Below are 10,457 nucleotides of genomic sequence, written 5' to 3' on the forward strand. Positions count from 1 at the left end.
TACTCTTCAAACCCATTAAGGATGATTGTTTTGGTGCAAACAACCAACAAATAATTTGACTGGCAGCTCCTGAGCGGTGCAAAAGTTAAGTGGGAAACTGTCCAACATGTCAAAAATTCGAGTGAAAAAGCGTCATTTCAGTACTCTTCAAACCCATTGTGGATGATTGTTTTGGTGCTACAAAATAACGATAAGTTTGTCAGGCGGCTCCTTAGTGATTTTAAAGTTAACTGGGAAACTGTCAAATATGTTAAGAATTCGAGTGAAAAAACGTCATTTCAGTTCTTCTCAGACCCATTTAGGATGACTGTTTTGGTGCAAATAACTAACAAAGAATTTAACTATTAGGTCCTGGGTGGTGTCAATGTTAACTGGGAAACTGTGAAACATAAGAAAAATTCCCGTGAAAAAACGACATTTTAGTACTCTTCAAACCCATTAAGGATGATGGTTTTGGTGGAAACAACCAACAAAGAATTTGACTGGCAGCTCCTGAGCGGTGCCAAAGTTAACTGTGAAATTGTCAAACATGTCAAAAGTTCGAGTGAACATACGTCATTTGAGTACTCTTCAAACCCTTTAAGTATGATTGTTTTGGAGCAAACAATCAACAAACAATTTTACTTGCAGCTCCTGAGTTGTGCCAAAGTTAACTGGGAAACTGTCAAGCATGTAAAAAATTCGAGTGAAAAAACGTCATTTAAGTACTCTTCAAACCCATTAAGGATGATTGTTTTGGTGCACACAACAAACAAAAAATTTGACTGGCTGCTCCTTATTGGTGCCAAAGTTAAGTGGGAAACTGTCCAACATGTCAAAAATTCGAGTGAAAAAACGTCATTTTAGTACTCTTCAAATCTATTGAGAATGATTGTTTCGGTGCTAAAAACTAAAAATACGTTTGTCTGGCAGCTCCTGAGTGGTGCTAAAGTAAACTGGGAAACTGCCAAACATGTCAAAATTTTGAGTGAAAACTCTTCATTTCAATACTCTTCAAACCCATTGAGGATGATTGTTTTGGTGCTTAACACTAAAAATAAGTTTGTCTGGCAGCTCCTCAGTGGTGCTAAAGTTAACTGCGAAACTGCAAAATATGTCAAAAATTACCGTGAAGAAACGTCATTGTAGTACTCTTCAAACACATTAAGGATGATTGTTTGGGTGCAAACAACCAACAAATAATTTGAATGGCAGCTCCTGAGCGGTGCAAAAGTTAAGTGGGAAACTGTACAACATGTCAGAAATTCGAGTGAAAATGCGTCATTTTAGTACTTTTCAATTCCATTGAGGATGATTGTTTTGGTTCTAAAAACTAAAAATAAGTTTTTCTGGTAGCTCCTGAGTGGTGCTAAAGTTGACTGGGAAACTGTCAGCCACGTCAAAAATTCGAGTGAAAGAACGTCATTTCAGTTCTCTTCAAACCCTTTGAGGATGATTGTTTTGGTGCTACAAAATAACGACAAGTTTGTCTGGCGGCTCCTTAGTGATGCTAAGATTAACTGGGAAACTGTCAAACATGCCGAAAATTCGAGTAAAAACGTCATTTTACTACTCTTCAAAGCCATTAAGGATGATTGTTTTGGTGCAAACAACCAACAAAGAATTGGACTGTCAGCTCCTGAGCGGTGCTAAAGTTAACTGGGAAACTGTCGAACTTGTCAAAAATTCGAGTGAGAAAACGTCATTTCAGTACTCTTCAAACCCATTGAGAATGACTGTTTTGGTGCTAAAAACTAACAATAAGTTTGTCTGGCAGCTCCTTAGTGGTGCCAAAGTTAACTTGCATACTTTCAAACATGTGAAAATTTCGAGTGAGAAAACGTCATTTTAGTACTCTACAAACCCATTAAGGATGATAATTTTGGTGCGAACGAACAACGAAGAATTTGCCTGGCAGCTACTGAGTGGTGCCCAAGTTAACTAGGAAACTGTGAAACATGTTAATAATTCGTGTGAAAAAACGTCATTTTAGTTCTTCTCAGACCCATTTAGGATGATTGTTTTGGTGCAAATAACTAACAAAGAATTTAACTGCTAGGTCCTGGGTGGTGCCAAAGTTAACTGGGAAACTGTCAAACATGTGGAAAATTCGAGTGAAAAAGCGTCATTTTAGTACTCTTTAAACCCATTTAGGATGATTATTTTGGTTCGAATAACTAACAAGGTATTTAACTATTAGGTCCTGTGTGATGCTAAAGTTAACTGGCAAACTGTCAAACATGTAAAATATTCTAGTGAAAAAAACGTCATTTTAGTACTCATCAAACCCATTGACGATGATTATTTTGGTGCTAAAAGCTAACAATAATTTGACAGGCAGCACCTGTGTGTTGCTAAAGTTAACTGGGAAACTGTGAAACATGTTAAAAATTCGTGTGAAAAAACGTCATTTCAGTACTCTTCAAACCCATTGTGGATGATTGTCTTGGTGCTACAAAATAACGATAAGTTTGTCAGGCGGCTCCTTAGTGATGCTAAAGGTAACTGGGAAACTGTCAAATATGTTAAGAATTCGAGTGAAAAAACGTCATTTTAGTACTCTTCAAGCCCATTAAGGATGATTATTTTGGTGCTAAAAGCTAACAATCAGTTTTTCTGGCAGCTCCAGTGTGGTGGCACAGTTAACAGGGAAACTGTCAAACATGTCAAAAATTCGAGTGAAAAAGCGTCATTTTAGTACTCTTTAAACCCATTTAGGATGATTATTTTGGTGCGAATAAATAACAAGGTATTTAACTATTAGGTCCTGGGTGATGCTAAAGTTAACTGGCAAACTGTCAAACATGTCAAATATTCTAGTGAAAAAAACGTCATTTTAGTACTCATCAAACCCATTGACGATGATTATTTTGGTGCTAAAAGCTAACAATAATTTGACAGGCAGCACCTGTGTGGTGCTAAAGTTAACTGGGAAACTGTGAAACATGTTAAAAATTCGTGTGAAAAAACGTCATTTTAATACTATCCAAACCATTGAGAATGATTTTTTTGGTATACACATCCAACAAAGAATTTGACTGGCAGCTCCTGAGTGGTGCCAAAGTTAACTGCGAACCTGTCAAACGTGTGCAAAATTCGAGTGAAAAACGTCATTTTAGTACTCTTCAAACCTATTTAAGATGATTGTTTTGGTGCAAATAACTAACAAAGAAATTAGATATTAGGTGCTGATTGGTGCCAAAGTTAAGTGAGAAACTGTAAAACATGTCAAAAATTCGAGTGAAAAAACCTCATTTTAGGACTCTTCAAACCCATTGAGGATGATTGTTTTGGTGCTAAAAACTATACAGTAAGTTTGCCTTGAAGCTACTGAGTGGCGCCAAAGTTAACTGGGAAACTGTCACATACGTCAAAAGTTGTAGTGCAAAAACGTGACTTTAGTACTCTTCAAACCCATTTAGGATGATTGTTTTGGTGCAAGTAGCAAACAATTAATTTAACTATTAGGTCCTGAGTGGTGCCAAAGTTAAGTGGGAAACTGTGAACATGTCAAGGATTCGAGTGAAAAGACGTCATCTTAGTACTCTTCATACCCATTTATGATGATTGTTTTGGTGCAAACTACTAACAAAGAATTTGACTGGCAGCTTCTAAGTGGTGCCATAGTTAACTGGGAAACTGTCGAACGTGTCAAATTTTCGAGTGAAAAACGTGATTTCAGTACTGTACAAACCCATTAAGGATGATGGTTTTGGTGCAAATAACAAACAAAGGATTTGACTGGCAGCTCCTGAGTGGTGTCAAAGTTTACTGGGAATCTGTCAAACATGTGAAAAATACGAGTGAAAAAACGTCATTTTAGTACTCTTCAAACCCATTTAGGATGATTGTTTTGGTGGAAATAACTAACAAAAAAATTAGCTATTAGGTCCTGAGTGGTGTCAAAGTTAATTGGGAAACTGTCAAACATGTGAAAAACTCGAGGGAAAAAACGTCATTTTAGTAGTCTTCAAAGCCATTTAGGATGATTGTTTTGGTGCGAATATCAAACAAGGAATTTAACTATTAGGTCCTGTGTAGTGACAAAGTTAAGTGGGAAACTGTCAAACATATCAAGGATTCGAGTGAAAAGACGTCATTTTAGTACTCTTCAAACCCATTTATGATGATTGTTTTGGTGCAAACAACTAACAAAGAATTTGACTGGCAGCTGCTAAGTGGTGCCATAGTTAACTGTAAAACTGTCAGGCGTGCTAAAATTCGAGTGAAAAAACGTCATTTTAGTACTCTTCAAACCAATTGAGGATAATTGTCTTAGTGATAAAAACTAACAACATGTTAGTCTGGCAGCTCCAGAGTGGTGTCAAAGTTAATTGGAAAACTGTCAAACATGTCAAAAATTCGAGTGAAAAAACGTCATTTTATTACTCTTCATACCCACCAAGGATGATGGTTTTGGTGCAAAAAACCACGAAAGATTTTGAATGGCAGCCCCTGAGTGGTGCCAATGTCAACTGGCAAACTGTCAAACATGCCAAATATTCTATTGAAAAAACGTCATTTTATTAATCTTCAAACACATTGTGGATTTTTTTTTTTTGCTAAAATCTAACAATAAGTTTGTCTGGCAGCTCCTGAGTGGTGCTAAGGTTAACTGGGAGACTGTAAAGCATGTGAAAAATTCGAGTGAAGAAACGTCATTTTAGTACTCTTTAAACCCATTTAGGATTATTGTTTAGCTGCAAATAGCAAACAAGTAGTTCAACTATTAGGTTCTGAGTGGTGCCAAAGTTAAGTGGGAAACTGTGAAACATGTCAAGGATTCGAGTGAAAAGACGTAACTTTAGTACTCATCAAACCCATTGACGATGATTCTTTTGGTGCTAAAAGCTAACAATAAGTTCGTCTGGCCGCTCCTGACGGTTGACAAAGTTAACTGTGAAACCGTCAAACATGTAAAAAATTAGAATGATAAAACTTTATTTTAGTACTCTTCAAAGCCATCTAGGATGATTGTTTTTGGTGCAAATAACTAACAAAGAATTTAACTATTACGTCCTGAGAGGTGCCAAACTTTAGTGGGAATCTGTCAAACTTGTCAAAAATTCGAGTGAAAAAACGTCATTTTAGTACTCTTCAAACACAGAAAGGATGATTGTTTTGGTGCAAACAACTAACAAAGAATTGGACTGGTAGCTTTTGAGTGGTGCTAAAGTTAACTAGGTAACTGACAAACATGTCAAATATTCGAGTGACAAAACGTTATTTCAGTAATGTTCAAACCCATGGAGGATTACTGTTTTGGTGTAAAAACTAACAATAAGTTTGTCTGGCGGCTCCCAAGTTGTACCAAAGTTAACGGGGAAACTGATATTCATGTTAAAAATTCGTGTGAAAAAACGTCATTTTAGTACTCTTCAGACACATTATGGATGATTGTTTTGGTACAAACCAACGAAGAATTTGACCGGCATCTCCTGCGTGGTGCCAAAGTTAACTGCGAAACTGTCAAACATGTGAAAATTTCGAGTGACAAAACGTCATTTTAGTTCTCTTCAAACCCATTTAGGATGATTCTTTTGGTGTAAATAACTAAGAAGGAATTTAACTATAAAGTCCTGAGTGGTGCCAAAGTTAACAGGGAAACTGTCAAACATGTGAAGAAATTCGAGAGAAGAAACGTCATTTTAGCACTTTTCAAACCCATTCACGATAATTATATTGTTGCTCAAAACTAACAGTAAGTTGTTCTGGCAGCTCCTGAGCGGTGCAAAAGTTAAGTAGGAAACTGTTAAACATGTCAAAAATTCGTGTGAAAAAACGTCATTTTAGTATTCTTTAAACACATTAAAGATGATAGTTTTGGTATAAATAACTAACAAGGAATTTAAATATTAGTTCCTGAGTTGTGTAAAAGTTAAGTGGGAAACTGTCAAACATGTCAAAGATTCGAGTGAAAAGACGTCATTTTAGTACTCTTCAAACCCATTAAGGATATTATTTTGGTGCACGCAACTAACAAAGACTTTGACTGGAAGCACCTAAGTGGTGCTAACGTTAACTGTGAAACATGTCAAAAATTGGAGCGAAAAAACGTCAATTTAGTTCTCTCCAAACCCATTGAGAATGACTGTTTTTGTGCATGCAACTAACAAAGAATTTGTCTGGCAGCTACTGAGTGCTGCCAAAGTTAAGTAAGAAACTGTGAAACATGTCAAAAGTTCGAGTGGAAAAATGTCATTTTAGTACTCTTCAAAGCCATTGAGGATGATTGTTTTGGTGCAGAAAACTAACAAACAATTTGACTGGCAGCTGCTGAGTGGTGCCAAAGTTAACTGGGAAACTAGCAAACTTGTCAAAAATTCGAGTGAAAAAACGTCATTAAATACTCTTCAAACTCAATAAGGATGATGGTTTTGGTGCAAGCAACCAACAAGGAATTTGACTGGCAGCTCCTGAGTTGTACCAAACTTAACTGGGAAACTGTCAAAGATGTAAAAAATTCGTGTGGAAAAACGTGTTTTGGTACGATTCATACCCATTAAGGATGATTGTTTTGATGCAGACAACCAACAAATAATTTGACAGGCAGCTCCTGAGTGGTGCTGAAGTTAATTTGGAAGCTGTCAAACATGTCAAAAGTTCGAGGGAAAAAATGTCATTTTAGTAATCTTCAAACCCATTGAGGATGATTGTTTTGGTGCAGAAAACTAACAAAGAATTCGACTGGCAGCACCTGAGTGGTACCAAAGTTAAGAGGGAAAATTTCAAACATGTCAAAAGTTCCAGAGAAAAAACGTCATTTTAGTTCTCTTCAAACCCATTCAGGATGATTGTTTTGACGCAAACAACCAACAAGGAATTTGTCTATTAGCTCCTGTGTGGTGCCAAAGTTAACTGGCAAACTGTAACACACGTAGAATGTTCGAGTGAAAAAACGTCATTTCAATACTCTTCAAACCCATTAAGAATGATTGTTTTGGTCAAACAACCAACAAAGAATTTGACTGGCCGCTTCTAAACTGTGCCTAAGTTATTGGGGAAACTGTCAAACATGTCAAATTTGGAGTGAAAAAACGTTATTTTGGTACTCTTCAAACCGATTTAGGATGTTTGTTTCGGTGCGAAAAACTAACAAATAATTTGACTGGTAGCTTCTGAGATGTGCCAAAGTTAACTGGGAAACTGTCAAACATGTCGAAATTTCGAGTGAAAAAAAGTCATTTTAGAACTCTTCAAACCCATTTAGGATGATTGTTTTGGTGCAAATAACTAACAAAGAATATTACTATTAGGGCATGAGTGGTGCCAATCTTTAGTGGGAAACTATGAAACATGTCAAATTTTCGAGTGAAAAAACGTTACTTTAGTACTCTTCAAACACATCGAGGATGATTGTGTTGGTGCTAAAAACTAACAATAAGTCTGTCTGGCAGCTCCCGAGTGGTGCTAATGTTAACTGGGAAACTGTCAATCATGTCAAAAATTCGAGGGAAAAAACGTCATTAAATACTCTTCAAACTCAATAAGGATGATGGTTTTGGGTCAAACAACCAACAAGGAAATTGACTGGCAGCTCGTGAGTTGTACCAAAGTTAACTGGGAAACTGTCACACATGTAAAAAATTCGAGTAAAAAAACGTAACTTTAGTACTCTTCAAACACATTTAGGTTGATTGTTTTTTTGCAAATAACTAACAAAGAATTTGATTATGAGGTCCTGAGTGGTACCAATGTTAAGTGGGAAGCTGTGAAACATGTCAAAAATTCGAGTGAGAAAACGTGATTTTAGTACTCTACAAAACCACTGCGGAGGATTGTTTTGGTGCTAAAAACTAACAAAAAGTTTGTCTGGTTGCTCCTGTGTGGTGCCAAAGTTAACTGGGAAACTGTCAAACCTGTAAAAAATTCGTGTGAAAAAACGTCTTTTGGTACGATTCAAACCCATTAAGGATGATTGTTTTGATGCAGACAACCTACAAGAAATTTGACAGGCAGCTTCTCTGTGGTGCTAAAGTTAACTTGAAGCTGTCAAACATGTCAAAAGTTCGTGTGAAAAAATGTCATTTTTTACTCTTCAAACCCATTGAGGATGATTGTTTTGGTGCAAACAACCAACAAAGAATTTGAATGGCAGCTCCTGAGTTGTGCCAAAGTTAACTGGGAAACTGTAAAACATGTCGAAATTTCGAGTGAAAAAAAGTCATTTTAGAACTCTTCAAACCCATTGAGGATGATTGTTTTGGTGCAAACAAACAACAAAGAATTTGAATGGCAGCTCCTGATTTGTGCCAAAGTTAGCTGGGAAACTGTCAATCATGTGAAAAATTCGAGTGAAAAAATGTCATTTTAGTACTCTTGAAACCCATTTAGGATCATTTTTTTGGTGCAAGTAACTGACAAAGTATTTAACAATTTGGTCCCGAGTGGCGCCAAAGCTAAGTGGGAAACTGTCAAGCATGTCAAAATTCTAGTGAAAAAACGTGATCTTAGTACTCTTCAAACCCATTGAGGATGATTATTTTGGTGCTAAAAACTAACAATGAGTTTGTCCGGCAGCTCATGTGTGGTGCTAAAGTTACCTGGGAAACTTTGAAACATGTCAAAAATTCGAGTGAAAAAACCTCTTTTTAGTACTCTTCAAACCCATTTGGGAGGATTGTTTAAGTGCTCAAAATTAACAATAAGTTTGTCTGGCAGCTCCAGAGTGGTGCCAAAGTTAACTGGGAAACTGTCAAACATGTAAAAAATTCGAGTGAAAAACGTTATTTTATTACTCTTTAAACCCATTTAGGATGATTCTTTTGGTTGGAAAAAAATAACAAGGAATTTGTCTGTTAGCTCCTGCGTGGTGCCAAAGTGAACTGCGAAACTGTCAAACATGTAAAAAATTCAAGTGAAAAAACGTCATTAGAGTACTCTTTAAACCCATTGAAGATGATTGTTTTGGTGCTAAAAACTAACAATTTGTTTGTCTCGCAGGTCCTGAGTGGTGCCAAAGTTAACTGGGAAACTGTGAAACATATCAAAAATTTGAGAAAAAAACGTCATTTTAGTACTCTTAAGAGCCGTTTAGGATGATGGTTTGGGTGCAAATAACTAACAAAGAATTTAACTATTAGTTCCTGAGTGGATGATTGTTTTGTTGCAAATAACTAACAGAGAATTTACCTATTAGGTCGCGAGTGGTGCAAAAGTTAAGTGGGAAACTGTGAATCATGTCAAAAATTCAAGTGAAAAAACGTCATTTTAGTACTCTTCAAACCCATTGAGGATGATTGTTTTGGTGCTACAAACTAACAATAAGTTTGTCTGGCAGCTCCTGAGTGTTTCCAAAGTTAAGTATGAAAATGTCAAACATGTCAAAAATTCTAGTGAAAAACGTCATTTTAGTAGTCTTCAAACACATTAAGGATGATGGTTTTGGTGCAAACAACCAACAAAGATTTTGACTTTCAGCTTCTCATTGGTGCCAAAGTTAATTGTGAAACTGTCAAACATGTAAAAAATTCGAGTGAAAAAACGTTATTTTAGTACTCTTCAAACCCATTTAGGATGATTGTTTTGACGCAAACAGCTAACAAGGAATTTGTCTATTAGCTCCAGAGTGGTTCCAAAGTTCACGAGGAAACTGTCAAACATGTAAAAATTCAAGTGAAAAAACGTCGTTTTAGTACTCTTCAAACCCATTGAGGATGATTGTTTTGGTGCAAATGACTAACAAAGTATTTAACTATTAGGTCCTGAGTGTTTCCAAAGTTAAGTGGTAAACTGTCAAACATGTAAAAAATTCGAGCGAAAAAACGTTATTGTAGTACTCTTCAAACCCACTGAGGATGATTGTTTTGGTGCAAACAACTAACAAAGAATTTGACTATTAGCTCCTGAGTGTTGCCAAAGGTAAGTGGGAAACTGTCAAACATGTCAAATATTCTTGTGAAGAAACGTCATTTTAGTACTCTTCAAACCCATTGCGTATGATTGTTATAGTGCTTGAAACTGACAACAAGTTAGTCTGGCAGCTCCAGAGTGGTGCCAAAGTTAAGTGGAAAACTGTCAAACATATCAAAAATTCGAGTGAAAAAACGTCATTTTAGTACTCTTCCAACCCATTAAGGATGATTTTCTTGCTGCAAACAACCAAAACAGATATATTACTATATCATTAGCGTAGACTAAACTAAGCCACTATTGCTCATTAGGGCTGGGATATGGATGTCTGCTATTACCGTTAATCATTATTTTGTTGAAAACCAATTTTTTAATCTGAAAATTGTACTATTCTATTTACTTTGTTTTAAAAATGAGTTATTTTTTTGAATACTAATTTCTTAATCTGAAAATTCTACTACTCTTAAGTAAAAATGTGTTTCAAATTAGTATTATATATTTATCGTATCGATATTCAGGAAAAGTTACACGAAAAGTAACAATATTAATTATTATTATACTTTTAATAAAAAATAAAACTTGTAATTGATTTGTATTCTTTAATAATTCTTATTCTAAATCTTACG

This window comes from Belonocnema kinseyi, chromosome 2, assembly GCF_010883055.1.
Source record: "Belonocnema kinseyi isolate 2016_QV_RU_SX_M_011 chromosome 2, B_treatae_v1, whole genome shotgun sequence".
Classification (NCBI taxonomy): Eukaryota; Metazoa; Arthropoda; class Insecta; order Hymenoptera; family Cynipidae; genus Belonocnema; species Belonocnema kinseyi.